This window comes from Loxodonta africana, chromosome 9 (genome assembly GCF_030014295.1).
Source record: "Loxodonta africana isolate mLoxAfr1 chromosome 9, mLoxAfr1.hap2, whole genome shotgun sequence".
Taxonomy (NCBI): Eukaryota; Metazoa; Chordata; class Mammalia; order Proboscidea; family Elephantidae; genus Loxodonta; species Loxodonta africana.
The window spans coordinates 55,077,256-55,099,971 of record NC_087350.1 but is presented as its reverse complement, the minus strand read 5'-3'; the positions used below and the strand labels follow the sequence as shown (position 1 = coordinate 55,099,971).

General features: G+C 44.0%; 1 protein-coding gene across 4 annotated transcripts in view; it reads right to left on the bottom strand.

Annotated features, from left to right (window-relative positions):
• Positions 1–22,492, bottom strand: part of GGTA1 (glycoprotein alpha-galactosyltransferase 1 (inactive)) — a 96,796-nt gene extending 74,304 nt beyond the window's left edge. Inside the window, exon 1 of one of the 4 annotated variants that reach the window (XM_064291498.1) lies at positions 22,365–22,492. The gene's annotated coding sequence lies outside the window, so the exon portion shown is untranslated. The remainder of the gene's footprint in view (positions 1–22,364) is intronic. The other 3 variants (XM_064291496.1, XM_064291497.1, XM_064291495.1) reach the window with 3 other exon arrangements.
• Positions 22,493–22,716: the final 224 nt, after the last annotated feature.

Sequence of the window (22,716 nt, the reverse complement as noted above, 5' to 3'; positions counted from 1 at the left end):
GGTCTACACTTGGGGCCCTCAGTTTCACCCTAATGTTCTTTCCCAAGGCGGCCTGGTACAGTGGTGAAAGGCCTGTGTAATAAAGTCACAGTGCCCACGTCTGAGCCCCAGCTCTCTCCCTTATAAAGTGTCCCTGGGAAATTTCTTAACCTTTCTATACACCTCAGTTTCCTGGAACTGGGACTGTACCAGTACCTACCACCTGGGGTTTCTGAATGATTAGACGGCAGGGCTTCTGTAAAGCACCTAGAATACTGTATGGAGTAAGCAAATGCCCAGTAAGGGTGAGCTATTCTTGTTTTATTACTACTCCAGATTCTGGATCACTTCCCTTTCCTAGTTTGCCCATCTGTAAAAGGGGCCAGTAGAGCCAAGAAGGCCTGGGTTGTACAGGTCACTGCACTGCCTGGAGACCATGTTCAAGGCCCATCACTCACAAAAAGCAAATGTGGATACCAGCTGGAGCCAAGCACAGCAGGAAAAGGAAACTATAGAGGGAAAGGCAGAAATTCTATGATGCTGTCCCAAGGTAGATGGATTTGGAGCTTGACTGCTGCCCAGGGTTTTGGGAACCAGATAAGGGCTCCAGCTGTACCCAGATTCAGTAGTAGAGGAAGGGGCATTGGCCCACCCTCAGTTTGCCCTGGAGAGCATGACCTTTTGGAGAGGGAGCAACGAGGATGTCGTATGAGAAGATTCTGGTCTTGGGTTTGTCTCTGAATCTCAAGGGTAAAAGAGGAGCTGAATTCGGTCATCTCAGCTCCAAGTAGAATGGAGAATGAGTGACTCAAGAATGGAGAATGGTGACTTGGTCTGAGAGAACTATTTGTCTCTTACTTCTGGGGGTGTGGGCAGCCCCAACTCCCTCTGCTGCTCACATGAAGTGCGGGGAACCCTCGCTCCCTCTCAGGATTGAGGGGCAAGTTCACACCCTCCCCCTTCTAAATGGACAGATTTGAGCAAGTCACCTCACCTCTCTGGGCCAGGTTTTCTCACCTTCAAGTCTGAGGATGCTCATATAACGGCTTCAAGGAGCTGCTGTGAGAATCAGAGGAGTCAGTCAGCTGAAGGCAGTGAAAATGTCTCTCTGGACAGATTCTCAAAGCGTGGCCCACAGGTGGGTACCATTTGTTCCTCCATGAGGAGGCACAGAAATTGAGAGTAATTCATTTTTATTAAGTATATAATCCATGGAGGATTAGAAATTTAAAAAAGAAGGAAAGAAGGACTGGTCTTTTGCCACACTGTCTAACATGTAAAGCGTGATGCAAACAAGAGGCGGGATCATTGTTCTGTGCCTTGGGGCTGCCTCATTTGGCTCCATGTTCAAGATGGACTTGTGGATTCCTATCTTACGGGAAAAACTCACCCAGGCAGACTTCTCTGCTTGACTCAACAGCATTTCAGCAAGCAGCAATGGGCCTTACAACATCTGCTGCCACTGAAAAGACAGGCTTTCTTATGTTTTCAGAGACTGGCCTTCTCTCAGCACAGCCCAGAGATCGGGGCTGGAACCAGTCATGGATGCTTAAGAGAAGCCATTTTGAACTCAGTATTAAAAAAGCTGTCCACAGAGGAAAAGAATAAAATAGATAGTCCAAAGAACCAGTGCTAGTGATCTCCCCGGAAGATGCCCAGTCGAGAATCTCTGCTTGAGCTGGGTGATGTGGAAGAAATGCCTTTAACAGGTATTAAAAAAAAAAAAAAAAATCATTGCCATCAGTTCAGACTCATAGTGACCCTATAGGACAGAGTAGAACTGCCCTCATAGGGCTTCCAAAGCTGTAAATCTTTAAGGAAGCAGACTGCCACAGCTGGTGAGTTTGAACCACCAACTTTTCAGTTAGCTTAACTACTGTGCCACCAGGGCTCCTTAAACAGGTATAAGGACTTTAATTATAGCTGAAGGAAGCCTCAGGGGCCTCTGGTCAAACCCTTTTCATTCACAGATGAAGAAACAGAAACTCAAGGAAAGATGCATCTTGATGGGAGAGATAAGACTTAAACCCTCAAAGGCTTCTTGCCCTACTTCCATTCATTCAATCAATGTTTATTAAGGGTCCACTAGGTGTAGGCCAGCCCTATTTGAAGCATTGGGTATTCTCTGGTGAACCAAAGAAGGACTCTGTTCTCATGGAGGTCACACTCAAGTTGGTAAACATATAAGTAAAGGAAATAATTTCAGGTGGTGAAAAGGATTATAAAGCAAATAAAAGACATTGACATGTTAGAGAATGACTAGGGGGCAGGGGAAGAGGTGCTGCTCAGGGGTGGCCTCTGCACTGGCCTGCCTCTGGTGTCCTCAAGGCTATCCCCAGCCAAGTAGCATGCTGGAGTTGGCTCATACTGGCCTGCAAGAGCCAATTGGCAAATTTTCAGGAATTTGTTAAGCCAGATGTGAAACATAGCCATTATTAAAAACTAAGTCATATAAACTTACAACTAAATGAATCATATGGAGAATGAAGATAAAAATCAAAACTTATCACTCCCTGATTATTTTATTCCATTGTATGCTCTTGAGGTTATTTACTATTTATCTAGACCTGGTGGAAATTTCTATATAATGGAGTGCCGTTGCACTCTCTTCCTAACTTCTCAAGTTGGTAACTTGAAATTGGTAAATGTGGGAAAATTTACACCATGGAAATCAGTACATGCTACATATCAAGACTTTTGTTTTTCAAAAAGTCAATTATTAAACATTTAGCACTGCACGGCTGCCTTCAGCTCTAACCTAGGCCTTCTGTGGCTTTCAAAGTCTGAGTGCTTCCGTGGGAGGGTGTGGTGGTGCAGCAGAACTCTGGGGATGCGGGTGGTGGGGCAGCTCCTGCAGTCAAGTGGGTGTGAACTTTGCTCTTTTTTAAGGCTTTCACAGTGAGGAAGTAAGTCCAGGATCTCTTAAGTGGATCTGTCTGTTCCTGCAAAAGAACTGCTAGCTTCAACAATATTTACCAAGAGCTTGTAAGATGATGATTTATTCATTCATTCATTTCCTGTAAATCAAATCCCACTGTAAATGTCCTGGGGGGGTAAAAATTTACAGGAACTCTGCAGAGGATCTCTTCGTGTAAATGCATATGGTCACTTCTGTATCCTTTCAGATTTTCATATGTTCAGTCTCCTTCATTGGAGAACATAACCATTCTGATAATGGCTCAGTGAAGTTACTTGTTCTTGTTAGGTGCCATGGAGTTAGTTCTGACTCATAGTGACTCTGTGTACAACAAAACGAAACACTGCCCAGTCCTGTGCCATCCTCACGATCATTGCTACGTTTGAGCCCATTGTTGCAGCCGCTATGGCAATCCATCTCATTGAGGGTCTTCCTCTATTTTGCCGACTCTCTACTTTACCAAGCATGATGTTCTTCTCCAGGAACTGGTCCCTCCTGATAACATGACCAAAGTACTTAAGACAAAGTCTCACCATCCTTGATTCTAAGAAGCATTCTGGCTGTACTTCTTCCAAGACAGATTTGTTCGTTTTTTTGGTAGTCCATGGTATATTCAATATTCTTTGCCAACACAATAATTCAAAGGCATCAATTCTTCTTCCTTATTCCTTGTGCAGCTTTTACATGCATATAAGGCAATTGAAAACACCATGGCTTGGGTCAGGTGTACCTTAGTCCTCAAAGTGACATCTTTGTTTTTTAACACTTTAAAGAGGTCTCTTGCAGCAGATTTGCCCAATGCTATATGTTGTTTGATTTCTTGACTGCTGCTTCCATGGGCGTTGATTGTGGATCCAAGTAAAATGAAATCCTTGCCAACTTCAATATTCTCTCCATGAAGATCAAAGACTATAGCCTTCAGTATGTATTGCACCTCAACATAAAGAAAACAAAAAATCCTCACAACTGGACCAATAAGCAACATCATGATAAATGGAGAAAATATTGAAGTGAAGTTATGATTACAACTAATTGCACAATGAGATCCTGGGTCAGAGGCTTGCTCCCTCCTCTCTACTCCTCTGTACCCCTCCAGTCCCCACATCAGTTTGTATTCTGGCACAGCAGGGGCAGGGCTATCAGGATGATTGGGTCTTATTGCCTATTCCCTCTGCCTAGAACGCTCTTCCCTTTTCAGTCTCTAACTCCTGCAGGACTTAGTTTAAAGGTCACTTTCCTCAGGGAAGCCTTTCCTGGCCACCTTTGCAGACATGGTGAGGCCCCTATTACAAACATCCAGCACTTCTCACTTGTGGGTCTTATTGTGCAATTAGTTGTTTAACAATTGTCTTCCAAGCTAAACTGTAGCAGCCACATGGGTAGGGACTGTGTCTGTCTTGCTCACTGCTACATCTCAGGTATCTAGAACAGCAAACAGTAGGTGCTCAATAAATTTTGGATAAGTTAATGAATGAATACGTTTACAGTGGCTCACTGAATGTTGAAAAAAATGTCTGATTCAAAGCAGGAGTTTCTGGAACAGATGCATTTTCTAGAAATGCGGATCTACTACCCAAATTGGGCAAAAAAAAAAAAAAAGTGTGAGCCCTCTGGTGGCAACAGCAAAATTAATTCACCCTTGGATCAGCTGCTTCTCGCTTGTAGGTTTTTGGTTTTGAGTGTCTGTAACCTGTGCATTTGGACTTTTTTCTGCTTTTTTTTGCTTAGTGGCAGTTGTTGCTTAGAGTTCAGAGAGAAATTTGCCAGATCACAGCCTTGTGCCATTTTGCTGTCAGGGAAACTGAGGCAGGCAGTACCAGAGCCAGGTGAGCCCATTACTTCACTTTCAGCCCAGGGCTCTGTTCAGTGTCCCAACCCTAAGGAGAGCAAAGTCCAGGGTATTTACAGCTAGGACCCTGAAGTTCTAACACACAGATTGAGATGGGATTTAAAATTCCTATTCAGTACTGATCATAAGATCTGCTCTCTCTGTCCCCAGCCTCTTCCAGCTGTTGCTTTCCACTGTCTCTGGCTGATTTTGGTCTGAGCAGCATCAGGCAGTAGACCTCAACTGCACTGGGCCTGAATCTGCACCCCAGTGAAGGTCAGCACAACTGCCTCCAGCATCTCTCACCTTTTGAACCACCTTCACGTCCCCTTCCCAGAGTATCTAAGCTGCTCTGTGTTTGGAGTCAGGACCAGGTTGTAAAATGGTACAACCACTATGGAAAATAGTATGACACTTCCACAAAGAGTTAGAAATAGAAATACCTTATGATTCAGCAATTCCACTCCTAAGTAAATACCCTAGAGATAAAAGGGCAGTGACATGAATAGACGTATGCACCTATGTTCGTTGCCGTATTATTCACAAAAGCAAAAGAACGGGAACAATCGAAGTGCCCATCAACAGATGAATGGATAAACAAATTGTGGTACATACATACAATGGAATATTACGCAACTATAAAGAATAATGAGGGGTTCCAAAAAACATAACATGGATGAATCTGGAGGACACTGTCCCGAGTGAAATAAGTCAATCACAAAAAGACAAAAATTAAATGGTCCCACTATTATAAAAAGTCAAAAATAGATATATACACAGAAAGCAACATTCTTTGATGGTTATTGGAGATGGGAAGGAGAGGGAGGGGTGAAAGGAAAGGCAAGACCAAATATGGGTGAAGTCAGCACAACCTGAACAAGGTAAATACACTAAGAAGTACACGAGAAAAAGGGACAATTTTGGTAAATGCTATACAATATACAATTTTGCAGCAACAATAAAAACAACCAAAAACATGTGTGGTTACATATGTAGATATGGATGCATATGTATGTATAGAAAGGCATATGCGAGCAAATGCACATGTATGTATAGGTGTATCCATAGGCATATGTATACACACGTTTGTATGTGCTGCATATATATCCACACATATAACAAACCACATAAGGGGCACAGTTACAGAGGCTCTCTAGACATATCAAAACAACTCATAGGTTTGGTTTACTGGGTTAAAAGGCTTGGGACGTTGGTCTCAGGCACAAATCAGTCAATTGGCATAACACAGTTCAAAAAGATAATGTTCTACGTCCTAGTTTATTGAGTAGTGTCTGGGGTCTTAAAAGCTTGTGAGTGGCTATCTAAGATGCAACTATTGTTCTCTACTTGTATGGAGAAAAAGAGAATGAAGGATATCACAGGGTCAAAGAAGAAACTAGTCCACAGGATTAATAGCCCACACAAACCACAACCTCTTCTGATCTGAGACCAGAAGACAGATGGTGTCTGGCTACCACTACTGACTGTTCTGACAAAGGACACAATAGAACGTCCTGGAAGAGTGGAAGAAAATGTAGAACAAAACTCAAATTCCTAAAAAAGGCCAGGCCTACTGGACCAATAAAGACTAGAGGAAGCCCCAAGACTATCGCCCTAAGATAACTTTTGAACATGGAGTAGAAGCTATTTTTGCAGGTCACCTTTCTGGCAAGTAATAGATTGGCTTATAAAATAAACAGTATCACCCACGAGTGATGTGCTCCCTTAAACAATCAACTGTGTGAGACCAAAAGGTCAACATTTATGTAACAGCAAAGATGAGAAGGCAAGGTGGGAAAGGGAAGGTAGATCAATGAAAACAGAACAGAAATAATGAAAATTCTGAAACACGGAACACTTTGTAAAAAAAATTGTTAAAGGGGTACCTAATTTGCTGTGCAAATTTTTACCAAAAACACAATAAATCATTAACAACAAAAAAAAGACAATATGGGTTCTTCTCCCTTGATAATAAAACAGAAGATTTGAGTTAAAAAAGAATATTCACAGAGGTTTTAAACATAATAGCCCAAAACTAGAAATAACTCAAATATCCTTCAATAAATAAATTGTGGTATAGCCATACAACGGAATACTACTTAGCAATAAAAAGGAACAAACTCTTCATACACACAACACAGATGAATCTCAAAAACACTACCTTGGATAAAATAAGCCAGACATGAATGAGTATATATGGATGATTTCATTTATGTGAAGTCCAAGAACAGTCAAAATTAATCAATGGTGACAAAATCAGAAAATGGTGGAACTTTCAGCAAACATGGCAGCACAGACAGATGCACCATGCCGTCCCTCCACAGCAAAGACCCAAAAAACTACGTAAAACAGAGACAAACATCATTCCTGGAATCTGAAGTGTCAAATGAAGAGATAAAGAACTCAGCCAAGCACCGAATGGAGTAAGAAACTGACAGAGGACAGAGATGGAGAAGAGATATGTTCAGAGGGCCCCATCAGCTAATGCAGCATGGATCCGCCATCTTGGATTTCTGTCAGGTCGGCAAACAGGGAGCAAGGGAAAGCAGCTTCATGGAATTCCCAGCAGGAGACAGAGCACCCGGTAACCAGTGATACACACTTTCCCACCCCCCATTCTCTCCCCCCTGCTCTACCTCCAAGCTTCCTGGCTGGCTGCAGTGGCTCAGCTGGCTGGGAAGTGCAGGGTCAGTGCCGCTTATATTTGCCCCACCCACATTGCAGATCTGCAGACAGAGAGTACAGGAAAGCAGCTTCAGGAAGTTTCCAGCAGGAGCCAGAACACCCAGTAATGAGCGCGCTTTCCTAAGCTACACCCTCTGCTTCCCTCCAGCCGCAGTGTCTTGGCCTGGAGGCAACTGCTTTGGCCTCAGGCTGCTTGGATTTGCCCTGCCCACATTGGCTGGGCCCTGAGCTGGTGTTGGTTCTTTCCTTCTCTTTTGGTTTCTTCTGTGCCTCCTACTACCTCCCCCTCCTTTCTTTGGTACACCTGGCTCTGTTTGCCATCTTTGGTTCTTCTTGAAAGGCTGTGAAGCTATGCTGGGCTGGGGAACCACGCTCCTGCCCCATGACACCACGCTGCTGGGATCCCTGGGACTTTTTTTTCCCCCTTGTTTTTCTTTGTTTTGTTTCTTTTTATTTTCCCAGCTTGGGAGCCCCTTCTAGCCAGGCTGCACTGCACAGCTTAGGAGTCACTCCCCCAGTCTGTGCAGCCACGTAGGTGGGATTCCTGGGGTCTTTTCTTTTTTTCTTCTTTTCTCTCTTTTTCCCTTTCTGTCTTTCTTCATTTCTCAGTTCTTGTCTCTCTACACTTATCTTCTTTTCCTGTCTCCCGAATACATGGTGCTGTGCAACGTCCATAACCCCTCTAGCCACTTCCCCAGTCTTGGCAGCCCCACTGGTGGAATTCTGGGAATCCTGGGGACTTTTCTTTGCCAAATTTTTATCTAGTTATTTTTTTCTCTTTTTCCCTTTTTCTTTTTTTTCCCTTTCTCCATTTCTGTTTCTCATATCCCCAGTCTGACTGCAGGCTCCCTTAACACTCTTTTTTTTTTTTTTTTCCTTCTTTTTTTGCTTGTTTGTTTTTGGCTCCTGTTTCTTTCTCCTCTTTCCCATACCCTATTAGATCCATATATCACAACCTCCCCTCTTTCCTGCCTACCTTCACCACGCACTGAACATCACACCCCTGAACAGCACAGGCACGGCCTACTGGAATCTGCCCAGCACTGATTCCTGGCCAATCCTGTCGGCCCTAGTACATTCCATATACAACTCATCCCAGCCCCTCCTCTTCAGCTGGACCTGCCCTGCTGCACCATAGCTGAATGATTGGCCCTGCTCATTGGACAAAGAGGTGCAAAGTATTGTGACTACAGATGAGCAAACAAAGAATGCACAGCCCACCTGCTTAGATGTAACCAAATAAAACAAAAAAGCAGGACAAAACAAACAAATCTACAATCAAGAAATGAAGAAAATAACTACTGAATGTCCCGAAGACAGCAGAAAATGTCAAAACATTAAAAAAAAAAAAAAAAAGGACAGGATCATTCCAGCAGGTGTTCAAAACAAAACACCAGATGACTTTCCAGTAGAAGAAAAGGTACTAGAACTACCTGACAAGGAATTCAAATCTCTAATATTCAGAGCAATCCAAGAGCTGAAGCAAAAAGCAGAGAAAAATGAGGAAAAAATAGACAAATTTATAGAAAAGGCAGACAAATTCATTGAAAATACAGACAAAAAAATGAAAAAATTCAGGAAAGTAATACAGGAACAAAATGCCAAAATAAATTCACAACTAGAAATCTTACAAAAATGACAATTAGAAATTCAAAAGATAAACAACAAGATTTCAGAAATGGACAGTGTCATAGAAGGGCTGAGGAGCAGGTTTGAAACAATGGGAGTCAGAATCAGTGAAATTAAAGACAAACACTTGGATACAACTCTGAGGAAAAATCAGAAAAAAGAACAGAGAAAAATGAAGAAACCCTGAGAATTACGTGGGATACAATAAAAAGCAAAATTTGCGAGTGATCAGAGTTTCAGAACAGGGAGAGAAAATGGAAAACACAGAGGGGATCACTGAAGAATTGCTAACAGAAAACTTCCCTAATATCATGAATGATGAAAAGCTGACCATCTAAGAAGCCCAACGAACCCCGTATAGGATAGACTCCAAAAGAAAAACATCAAGGCATATCATAATCACACTCGATAAAACCAAAGACAAAAATCCTATGAGCACCTCAAGAAAAACAAAAAGTCACATACAGAGGAGAAACAATAAGACTAAACTCTGATTATTCGGCAGAAACCACGCAGGCAAGAAGGCAATGGGATGACATATATAAAACCTTGAAAGAAAAAAATTGCCAACCAAGAATAATATTTCCTGCAAAACTTTCGTTCAAATATGATGATGAAATTAGAACATTTCCAGATAAACAGAAATTAAGGGAATATGTAAAAACCAAACCAAACTTACAAGAATTATTAAAGAGAGTCCTTCGGTCTGGGAACAAACAACATCACACCACAGCCTGAATCTAGGACACAAGATTGTACCAGCCAGATACCAACCCAGGAAATGAACTCTCAAGGACTATCCAAAACCAAAACAATTGCAATAGGGAACCAGAGAGGTTAATATGTAAACAACAACATCAGAACAATAAAAGAGGGAATAAACAGTATAGGTATGGAACTTTCTAATAGAGAGGAAGGCAAGGCAATACCAAGTAATAAAAGACTAGTTCAAACCTAGGAGGATAAGGGTAAATTTCAAGGTAACCTCAAAGAAAGTAACAAACCTACTCATCGAAATAAAGAAGAAAGATATAAAGTCTCAATAAAAAGAAAATCTACAAAAACAAAAGAAATCCACAAACAAAAGGAACTCAGCACAGGAAAGTAAGAGGAACAAAGAAAATGGTAGCACCACAAAAAAAAAAGCACTACAAAATGACAGCAATAAATTCACACCTATCAAAAATTACACTGAATGTAAATGGCCTAAATGCACCCATAAAGAGACACAGCTACAGAACAGATAAAAAACAGGATCCGTCAATATGCTGTCTACAAGAGACATACCTTAAAAACAAAGACGTAAATTTATTAAAAATCAAAGGATGGAAAAATATATATCAAGCAAATAACTACCAAAAAGAGCAAGAGTAGCAATACCAATCTCAGATAAAATAGACTTTAAAACAAAATCCACCATAAAAGACAAAGAAGGGCACTATATAATGATTAAAGGGACAATCCATCATGAAGACTTAACCATAATAAACATCTACGCACCCAATGACAGGGCTCCAGCAGCACTGAAAACAGAAATTGACACCTCCATAATAATAGTAGGAGACTTAAAAAAAAATTCTTAGGAAGATGTCCCATATCTTAGCTAGTTAACACAATGACTTATGCGGAAAGTATTTAATCCTGTTTTTGAAGATCTATAATGAATTTTAGAAATGTATGGACTCCTACCAATTAAGAAATAGAAAAGAAACGCGATTCAATGAAAAAGTTACATGTGATTTTCTTGCTTACTAAATTACCTCCCAGCTCCTAGTTAATCTGTTTAAATACCAACACACAAATACAAACGATTAGATTCATTTTTCCTGGAACTGAGCCTGAGTCACTTATTTCATGTCTTTATTGAACTTGAAAAAGTAATTTCAAGAAATGTTCTTTAAATGAGCAGAATGAAACTTGTTTAAAATGTTGTTGACAAGTATAGGCCCAAACTAAAAAACATTGGTGGCCAACGTGGAACTTAAAAAACGAGCTGTCGGTCTCTAAGCTCATTCAGTAAAAGCAGAGGCATTCTCCAAGGGGCCATGGGGTCAGCAAGGCAATTGGACATGTCTTCTGGGCATATTTGTTTCTTTGCATGGCGTTATCCTAAAGAATCACACACACACGTTTCTTCTCACACCTCTACAAGCCTACACACACATTCTGTCCTTCACACACACACACACACACATAATCTCCTCACACATATTTCCCCCTTTCATGTGTACACATGAACCACACATATTTATATCTCACACTCTTATCTACTTCTCTAAATGCATACAGCATACATGCTTCAAGCACATACGGCACTCTTTTTCACATACATGCATGTGTCTCATACATGCATTTCTTTCCACAGACACCAAACGTTTCTCTCTCTCACAGAGACACACACAGACACAGACACAGACACACACACACGCTTTCTCACACAAACATTTCTTCCCTTAGTATACACATTCTTCTGGCGCCCATGTTTCTATTTCTTGCTGACCCAGCTCTTCTCATATCTTTTTCTACCATATACATTTTCTCACCACCACACCCAGATACAAGCTCATTCTCTCACCATTTCTATATCTGCCTATCTCTTCACAAATATATACGCAGTCTTATTCCTTTCCTGTCTTTTACACAAGTTGCTCCCCTTGTCCTCACACTTGTCAAAATCACCAAATTAAGATGCCATAGAGTGGAATCGGATAAAATCTTTAGAAGGCCCATTTGTGTACTTCAAATAGTTCGGAATCATCTGTTTACAGCGAGCCACTTTTGTTTTCCATATAAAAGGGCACTTCCAAATGGCTTGAGGGCACTTAAAGTTTACTATCTTAAGATAAATGTCTCCATGTGTAAAACAAAAAAAAGATAAGAAAATGGTGGCCAGGAAGGGCAGAAGAAAAATTAATTGGAAACGGGAACTTTCTAGGGTGAAGGAAATATTTTATAGCTCATTTTGGATGATGGTTACATGGAGGTAAACAACTGTCAAAACTTGTAGAACTGAACATTGAAGATTTGTGCATGTTATTGTGTATAAATTATACTTTGATTTAAAATTAGAAAGATAAAATGTAAAAGTATTAAACTGTATATAAGATAAACACTAAAATAAAGAAGGTACAGTGCAGAAAACATCATTTCAAAATAAATGTACACAATGAACATACCTATATTGTCTGGAATATATATCCTGGAGGGCGCTGTCCTCCAACTGGTTTTTTTTTTTTTTTCCATTACTCTATGCAAAAGTTTTATTTTTAAAAGTTAAGTGAGCTCATAAATACAGGCACTAAGTGTGAGTTTTATGTATAAAATTCCTTAGTAGGTGCCTTCAGTTAAGCAGCACCGGATGGTCTGCATTCCCTGAGGTCATATAGCTTCCTTCACCTTCTTCCTGATGCCATACACCGAGAACAGGGTGAGGAACACTGCAAAGAGAAAGCCAGTAACTCTGCCAGCAATGACAGCTGCCAGGACTTCCTTTCACGTAAACAGATTGCATGAGTGCTTCTCAGTGTACACATTTCTATCCTCTTCCACTGGATTCATTTTCCTTTCTGAGTCCAACACATGAATGTTCGCCTTATCAATTTCTTTAGGTGACTTCGTCTGAGCAGGTATCTTGTCTTGAATTTTCAATGTCATGGTTTCCACATAATGCTGTCCTCTTTTCCACCTTGCCCCCTCCCGACTTGATGACATCTGTCCAGTGGCCATTTTCTAGCCATCACAAGAGCGATGTAATGGAAAAAGAACAGTCTTTAGAGTCAGGCAAATGCTAGCTGCCATTTAATAGCTGAGTGTACACGAGAAAGCTACTTGTCCTCTCTGAACCTTCATTTCCTCAGCTATAAAATGGGCAAGTGATACTTCCCTACCCAGTGGTCGTAAGAATTAGAAAAAAGCCCAACACAAAGCCCATCATTATGGTGGGTGTCGTCATCTTCCACCGTAAGGTCTAGGAATTCAACGAAATTGGAACAAAACCCCATTAGGGAAGGGTTACCACCATCACTAGCTTCCTATTTGAGGTCACTTGGATGCTAAAAGTCAGAAATAGGATCCACTATCATTTTCAACATTTACAGGAAACCAGCAGAAACACTGCATGGATGCAGGGTAAAGGCACCGTTCTCTGTGTTGGGCCGGCTGAGGAAGGGGCAGTGTGAGAATACGAGCTAGATCCTGGGCAACCTAGTTCTTTTTGACTTCACGCTATGCAACCAGCTTTCATGCAAAGGTCCCACTAAAGGCCTGGAAATGCTCAAAGGATGAGACTCATAGGCTTCCTCTCTCAGAAGGGTAAGGAGCTGGCCCTAGGACTCTGGGATTATGGTGCAGGTGAACTGGGCCAACAGCTGGAGAAATGGCTGCTCTGAGCCACCATGACCACGCAAAGGCCACTCCTGCCCTATGACTTAAGAGACCAAGGTTCATGGGGGATCTTGTCCACGTCACTTTGCACACCTCTCTACCTCAATTTCCCCATCAAAAATGACCAGATCAGACTGGATCCAAGGAATTTGGTTTCAAAAACGTCAGATAAAGGCAGAGCAAAACTGAAGTAGGGTAAGGAGAGCTCTGTCCCTTAGGCTCCTCTCCCCCACCATGGTGTCCGTTGGGCCAGGATCCTGTGCTTCCCAGGACACAGTTTGCAATCTCTTAGGGTCTCTTTCAACTCTGCTTTTTTCAGTCATTCAGCACCAAAACTCGTAACAGAGATAACTTCCATCCGCACCTTGCCCCCATCTGGTAGGAAAAGCAAGGTACACTCAGAAATAACTGATCAAGGTAGAAAATCCTCACTATAGCCAAAGAAGCACAGATGTGCAACACAGTAACCCTATCTCCTACTCCCCTTTTGGAAAGCACTTTGCATTTCCCTACTCAAAGCACGGAGGGAAGTCTCCGCAGTATCCACATTCCACAGCTGAGGAAACTTAAACTCCCCCTGGGCAAGTGCCTCCTAGCTGGGAAGCTACAAAGCCAGGGCTCCATCCTGCAACTCCTGCCTACTGAGACACACCTATTCAGGTAAAATGAAGGAGGCCCCAGGCCTGTCCAGGAGGCAGAAGGAGAGTACAAGACAAGCAAAGCCACAAAAACAGCTGCCTGGGTCTAGGTTCCTTCCTAGGGCAAGAAGGGACACTGACACCCTCCCCACTGTCCTCCTCCCACAAGCCACCAGCAGGAACAGTGGGGAATCTGAAGTCCCTCTGCTTTATCTGCTTGCACACTGACATTTTTTCCCACTTGACTGTTTCTTGGATGTCTTTCAAGAGTTTGTGCAATCATTCTGTTCAGCTGCTTTTCTGCCATTTTCAAACGCAGGTTGGTGTTCCTTTTGAGCGGAATCGAGACAGTTTGAAGAGTTGAAGGGACCCTTTCACCTCACATTACTCCAAAGCAGCAGAGACTTTTTCTGCCAAAGTTACAATGCTTGAAAGTTTCCCCAGGCTAGGTTTTTGGCTTGGTCCTTAGCTCTCCAGCCTCTCGGACCTCTCCCTCTAAATACCCCCCAGTATCAGGAGTTCATGCATTCCTCCCAGGCTCCCCTTTCCCAGAGGCACACCTTTCCCATCTTGTCCTGGGCAAGAGCCATTACTCCGTCCTACCCAACAGATGGGGCTGACTCCTTACTCCTTGTGAGAGATCTCCTTGGTCAATTCCACCCTGTGGCTTCAGACTTCCCTCTTTTCTCCCCCAAGCCTCCACAGATTATGTGGGAGACCTCTGCCTGCAGCCCCTTAGGCCGAGGTCTGGAAGGCTGGACAGAGGCAGCGACAGGGACAGAGATGGGGACAGAGACTGAGTCAGACTTGGACACAGAGGTAGCAACAAGAACAAAAGCAAGGACAGAGGCAGGGTCAGAAACAGGGCAGGGCCAGAACACTGGCATCCTCTTCTCCCTCCATCCACACCATCCCAAGCCTGGAGCCCTGAGCCTGGCCACCCAGAGCCCGGCTCCCAGTCACCCCACTCCTCAGGTGGCACCCTACAGGACCTATCTAATCTGCAGAAGTTGGGACCAAACCGCCTTACTTTCAGCCCAGAGCTCTGTTCAGTGTCTCCTCCCTAAGGAGTGTAAAGTCCAAGGTGTTTATAGCGAGGCCCCTGAAGCTATAACATCTTTAAAGCTCTTATCTCTTATTCAGGATGGATCACAAGACCTGGCCTTTCTGTCCCCGCCTTCCAAACTACTGCTTTTCACTGTCTCTGGCTGATTTTGGTCTGAACAGCACCAGGCAGGAGCCATCTCCTGCACTGGGTCCCAATGAAGGTCAGCACAACTGCTTCCAGCAGCTCTCACCTTCTGAACCACCTGTATGACCCTTTCCGAGAGTCTCTAAGCCACACTATATTTGGAGTCAGGACCAGGGTTTTTATGCCCCAGTTCTGCCACTTAATTCTTGAGAGACTCTGACCAAGTCATTAAGCCTCAGCCTGTTTCCCCCACGTGTAAAACAGGGAGAAAAAACTCACAGGGCTTTTGTGACAACCACGTAACGTGGGTAGGTGATCTCTGTCCTCAACGTTGAGAAGTCTAACAATAATAATTGTGTAAGTATTGTTCCATTTCCCCCAGGGTCTTGCTCTCAACCCATGGCCAGCTTCCAGGCCCCATTCTCTCTACCCAGACTCTCTATGCCATTCAACATACTTCTGGAAACCCACCCTTCCTTTGGCTTCCTACACCTTGCTCCCTCTGGGCTCTCTGCCTCTGTCTGGGACTACTCATTTGCCGAGTCAGTCCCTGTACAAGTGGCAGCTTCATGCTTTTTCCTGTCATTTGGGTTTGCCAACCACATGGAACCACAGGAAACACGCGCCCAGCCCCCAGTACACACAAAAGTAAGCACATGTTGGATTGCTGCCTTTCCTTTATGAGAGAGACTGTATTTGACAATAAAAATTAGCATGATGGCTGCCGGAGTCCAGCTGCCAGTCCCGGTTGCGCACAACTGATTTTGTGGTCTCTAAGCTGGGCTTGCTGTTGTTTTGTGTCTTTTTCTCCTCAGCAGGCCAGTGCTTTGGCTGGAGATTTAGACATTATGTTTTCACTTCCTCTTTTCAGAACTGAAAGGCCTTTTAGAAAGAATCTGGGCTAAGTATACAAGATGGTGACCCCTTAGCCTTCAGTCTATGGACCAGATCTATGTCACTTACTCTTCAACTTCTCAAACTAACTCAAGTGGCCTCCCTCTCTCAGAAGCCAAGGTGAAGCTCCTGTCAGTGGACCTTTTAACCCAGACAGGGAGGTGACTTGACTTGCCCCAGGCCTGACAGCCACTAAGTATTTGAACTCTGGCAGTGAGACTCCAGAGGCCACATTTAACCACTAGAGTGTGTCAAATGAAGAGCAGTGAGGTCCTGTGCATAATGTGCTCTCTGCCTTCCAGGCACCACCAAAGAAAAAAACAAAGACATGCAATAGACTATAACAGGGGGCCACATACTACAGGATGCCCAGGGTGCTGGGGGGCAGGAAGCAGGAGGAGAAGGGTGCTTAATTCAAAGGAAACAGGATGAAGAGAGAGATTTCATAGAGAGGGAGATGATTAAACTGGGCCTTGAAGGATTTTTTTTTTTTTTTTAAGGATAAGGACTAGACAGCAACAGATTTGGTTTTTGGTTCTGAAGGATGAGTACGAGTCTGAGTAGGAGTCTACAGGTGGATTTCAGGAGGAAGTGGAGAGGGTATCTCAAGTAGAGGGAGCATCATGGAGGCATAAAACCAGGAGAGAGATTCAGGAATTCCACTAGTTCCCTAAGGCTGGAGCAGAGGTCCTGAGGGGTGGGGTGATGAAGCTGACAAGGAGCACAGAGAGCAGCTTATGTAGGACCCTGGATGCCATGTAAAGGAATAAATATGCACTTTATCCTGAGGGCAATAGAGATTCTTGGAAAGACAGAAAAACCCAATTGAGATGGAATTGTGCAATGCTACGAAGACTTAAAAAGGCATTTCCATGTTTGAGGAAAGGGAAATAACTGGACCAAAGTGTAGGCTGTGTGATAAGAATTAGGTTGAAGAGATAAGGATAGGTGAGGATCTGTATCAGGGTTTTTTTTTTGTTTTTTTTTTTTTTTTTAATATACATGGTAATTGGATTATTGCTCCAAGTATTTATTCCCTTTTATGTTGACTTTGACCTTGGGCATACACATAGCTTTGACCAATGCGATGTTAGGTAGAAGTAACCATGTGCCAGTTCAGAGTGGAGGTGATAAGAGGCATCATGTCATCTCCTTCTTGTGCTAGTCCTCATCACGAAAATAGCATGTACTGGACAGAGGCAGCTCCGCCAGTCTGAGTTCCAGAATGAGAAGACATGGAACCAATTTGTCTGGCAGGCACCTGGAGCAAAGCCACAATGTCATGCAGCCATAACTACCCTGCAGCTGACAAATAATGTGATCAATAAATAGACTTTGTGGTTATAAGTCAAGATTTGAGGAGTGGCAGTGTTTGTTATGCAGCATGGTTGCAGCCAAAGCTAACGATTACATACTGTTAAAAAAAAAAAAAAAGTTGTTGAGTGGATTACAACTCACAGCAACCCTACAGGACAGAGTAGAACTGCCCAATAAGGTTACCAAACAGTGGCTGGTAGATTCAAACTGCTGACATTTTGGTTAGCAGCCAAGCTCTTAACCACTGCACCACCAGGGCCATATATATATACCAAAAACCAAACCAAACCTGTTACCATTGAGTTGATTCCAGCTCATCATGACCCTATAGGGCAGAACAGAACTGCCCCATAGGGTTTCCAAGGAGAGGCTGATGGACTTGAACTGCTGACCTTTTGGTTAGCAGCCAACCACTTAACCACTGCGCCAACAGGGCTCCATATATGTGTGTGTGTGATGAAAAGAGAGCAGATTGTGAAGAACCTTACATACTCTGATGAGTTGTGAACAGCAGGGAGTCAAGAGAAAACTCTGTAGACAAACCTTTTCATCTTCATTCACTCACATCCAGTCTCAGAGGTAGAGACATTCATCCTTCTTTCAAAACAACCCTCCTGCTCCTCCTGGAACCTTGCTCCATCGACTACCCCTTCCCTCTCCTGAACTGGGTCCTTCCCCTGAACCTATACCTCACTACTCTTTTCCATCCTAATACCCCTTCCTTTACCACATCTCCCTAAAACTAGTTCAGTCTCTCTCCTGACCTTCTGAAACTCCAAAGAGTTGACTATACTCACTGCCTCCATTTCTTCCCCTCTCACCTCTTACCTATCAGCAATCTAGCTTGTCTGCTCTGCACTCCACCAAGATGCTCTAAATATGCTTCAGTAGCTTCCTAACTGTGCAGTGCAATTTCTAGTCCTTATCTTCCTCTGCTCTGTACTATGTGACACAGAACTAAATTCATTATCCTCCCTCCCACCGTCAAACATTTCCTCCTTTAATGTTCTCTGTCAGCTACTGGCACCATCATCTACCCAGCGATCCATGACAGAAAGCCAACATGAGATAATGAATTCTCTTCTGGACTGGTTGAGTTTGCAGTGCCTTTGACATTTAAGAAGAGATGCCCAATGGGCAGTTAAGCATGTGGCTTGAGAGCCCAAAACACAGATCTGAACTGGAAGTAAAGGTGATTGCTATAGAGGTAGTATTTAAAGTCATGAGCATGGATGGACTTGTCTAACTTACAGAGTACAAATTTTAGGTCTTTAAATCCTACTTGAAACATAGAGAGCTTTCCTGAGTCTAGAAAGCTTTATTCCTGAGTCACTATTCCAACTACCATTTGGTTTCTTGCCTCCCAAGTCATGACCCATAAGTGTCCACTATACCACCATCTTATTTCATATCCTGCCCCCTGTTCATGTTGCCTTCTCCAACAACTCTTAAAATTCAATCATAAAAATAGGAGGTAGAACTCACTATAAGGTACCAGTACCCAGTCACTAAATGTGGCTAAATTCAAAAAGAATGACAACACCAAATATTGTCATGGATGTGGAACGATCAGCACTCTCTTCCATTGCTGTGGGAGAGTCAAATGGTACACCCTATGACCCAGAAATTTCACTATGAGCTGAAAACAAACGTTCACAAAGGACTGTACGGAATATTCACAGCTGTTATAAACATAAGAGCCCAAAACTAGAAATAACTCAAATGCCCTTCAATAGGAGAATATATAAATTGTGATATATCCATACCATGGAATACTACTCAGCAATAAAAAGGAACAAACTACTGGTGCATACAACATAGATGAATCTCAAAAACATTACCATGGGTGAAAGAAGCCAGACATGAACGAGTACATACAGATCATTCCATTTACGTGAAGTCCAAGAACAGGCAAAATTAATCAATTGTGATAAAATTAGAAAATGGTGGCCAGGAAGGGCAGAAGAAAAATTAACTGGAAATGGGAACTTTCTAGGCCGGTAGAAATATTTTATATCTCATTTTGGATGATGGTTACATGGAGGTAAACAACTGTCAAAACTCACTGAGCTGAACGTTTAAGATTTGTAGATGTTATTGTATATAAATTACACTTTAACTTAAAATTAGAAAAAACAAAATTTAAGTTTTAAATTGTCTATAAGATAAACACTAAAATAAAGAGAAGTTACACTGCAGAAAACACGTCATTGCAAATAAAATATACAACGAGCATACCTATGTTGCTTGGACTATGTAACCTGGAGGGCCCAGTCCTCCCACTTAATGCTGCCCACTTTCCTACCATTCTCTCCCCCTCTCCCACCCCAGACTTGATGATATCTGTCCACTGGCCATTTTCTAGCCATCACAAGAGTGATGTAATGCAAAAAGAACAGGCTTTAGAGTCAGACAAATGCTAACCTAACCCAAAAACCTAGTGCCATCGAGTCTAGCTGCCATTTAATAGCTGAGCGTACATGAGAAAGCTACTTGACCTCTCTGAACCTTCATTTCCTCAGCAATAAAATGGGCAAGTGATACTTCCCTACCCAGTGGTCGTAAGAATTAGAAAAAAGCCCAACACAAAGCCCATCATTATGGTGGGTGTCGTCATCTTCCACCGTAAGGTCTAGGAATTCAACGAAATTGGAACAAAACCCCATTAGGGAAGGGTTACCACCATCACTAGCTTCCTATTTGAGGTCACTTGGATGCTAAAAGTCAGAAATAGGATCCACTATCATTTTCAACATTTACAGGAAACCAGCAGAAACACTGCATGGATGCAGGGTAAAGGCACCGTTCTCTGTGTTGGGCCGGCTGAGGAAGGGGCAGTGTGAGAATACGAGCTAGATCCTGGGCAACCTAGTTCTTTTTGACGTCACGCTATGCAACCAGCTTTCATGCAAAGGTCCCACTAAAGGCCTGGAAATGCTCAAAGGATGAGACTCATAGGCTTCCTCTCTCAGAAGGGTAAGGAGCTGGCCCTAGGACTCTGGGATTATGGTGCAGGTGAACTAGGCCAACAGCTGGAGAAATGGCTGCTCTGAGCCACCATGACCACGCAAAGGCCACTCCTGCCCTATGACTTAAGAGACCAAGGTTCATGGGGGATCTTGTCCACACCACTTTGCACACCTCTCTACCTCAATTTCCCCATCAAAAATGACCAGATCAGACTGGATCCAAGGAATTAGGTTTCAAAAACGTCAGATAAAGGCAGAACAAAACTGAAGTAGGGAAAGGAGAGCTCTATCCCTTTTTTTTTTTTTTTTTTTTTATCCCTTAGGCTCCTCTCCCCCACCATGGTGTCCGTTGGGCCAGGATCCTGTGCTTCCCAGGGCACAGTTTGCAATCTCCTAGGGTCTCTTTCAACTTTGCCAGTCATTCCGTACTGATACTTGTAACAGCGATAACTCCCATCTGGTAGGGAAAGCAAGGTACACTCAGAAATAACTCTGATCAAGGTGGAAAAAAAAAAAATTTTTTTTTTTTTCTTTTTTCTAATCAAGGTAGAAAGTACTTATTGTAGCCAAAGAAGCACAGATGTGCAACATAGTAACCATATCCCTTACTCCCCTTTTGGAAGACACTTTGCATATTCTAGGAACGCTGGGGTCGCAGTGGTTAATGCCCTTAGCTAAATAAAAGTTCAGCAGTTTGAACCCACCAGCTGCTGTGCAGGAGAAAGATGCAGCAGTCTGCTTCAGTAAAACCTTGGAAACCCTATGGGGCAGTTCTGTTCTGATCTATAGAGTGGCTATGAGTCAGAATCCACTCCACCAGCAGTGGGGTCTTTGTTTTGGTTTGGTTTTTGTTGTTGTTGTTGACATATTTCCCTACTCAAAGCAAGAAGGGAAGTGGTCAGCAGTATCCACATTCCACAGTTGAGGAAACTGAGGTTCCCCCTGGTAAAGCGCCTCCTAGCTGGGAAGCTGCAAAGTCAGGGCTCCATCCTGCAACTCCTGCCTACTGAGACACACCTAAAAAAAACCTATAGGACACACCTACTCAGGTAAAATGAAGGAGGCCCCGAGGCCTGTTTAGGAGGCAGAAGGAGAGTAGAAGACAAGCAAAGCCACAAAAGCAGCTGCCTGGGTCTAGGTTCCTTCCTGGGGTGAGGAGAGGCACTGACATCCTCCCCACCTTCCTCCTCCCTCAAGCCACCAGCAGGAACATTGGAGAATCTGAAGTCCCTCTGCTTTATCTGCTTGCACGATGACATTTTTTCCCACTTGACTATTTCTTGGACATCTTTCAAGAGTTTGTGCAATCATTCTGTTCAGCTGTTTTTCTGCCATTTTCAAATGCGGGTTGGTGTCCCTTTGCAGTGGAAACTAGGCAGTTTGAAGAGTTGAGGGGACCCTTTCGCCTTGCATTACCCCAAGGCAGCAGAGACTTTTACTGCCAGAGTTACAATGCTTGAAAGATTCTCCAGGCTAGGTTTTTGGCTTGGTCCCCAGCTCTCCAATCTCTTGGACCTCTCCCTCTAAATACCCCTGGTATCAGGAGTTCATGCGCTCCTCCCAGGCTCCCCTTTCCCAGAGGCACCCCTTTCCCATCTCCTTCGGTCCCACCCTGTGCCCCAAGACGCCACTCTTTTTCCCCCAACCCCTCACGGACCCTTAGGCTGGGGTCTAGAAAGCTGGACAGAGGCAGCGACAGGGACAGGGTTGGGGACAGAGACTGGGTCAGACTTGGACACAGAGGTAGGGACATGAACAAAAGCAGGAACAGAGGCCGGGTCAGAAACTGGGCAGGGCCGGAACACTGGCACACGTTTCGCCTTCCATCCACTCCATCTCAAGCCCAGAGCCCCAAGCTCGGCGGCCCAGAGCCCGCCTCCCAGTCGCTCCGCTCTCCGCTCTGGGGCCTCGGGCGGCGCCCCGCAGGACCCACCTGATCCGCAGAAGCTGGGCGCGGAGGACCGGCTCACAGCGGCGCTCGGAGCTGGACCGCGCCTGTCTTTCCCGCCCCGGCGGCGCCCTCCGCAGCCGGACCAGTCGCCCGCGCTGCCTCCGCCGGAGCCCGGGTCGGGCGTGCCGGGGCGGTGTGTGCCGCCCGCCCTCCCGCTAGCCGACTGTCTGGGGCCTCTCCCGGGGCAGCGGGCAGTGGCAGGGGCGCGAGGGAGCCAGCGAGCTCTAGACCCCCGCGGCGTGCTCCCCGCTCTGCCCAGAGCGCGGCTGTTTGTGCCAAGCCGGTCCCCGCCCCGGAGACAGACAGCTGGGAGGCCGGCCGTGCGAGTGCGTGA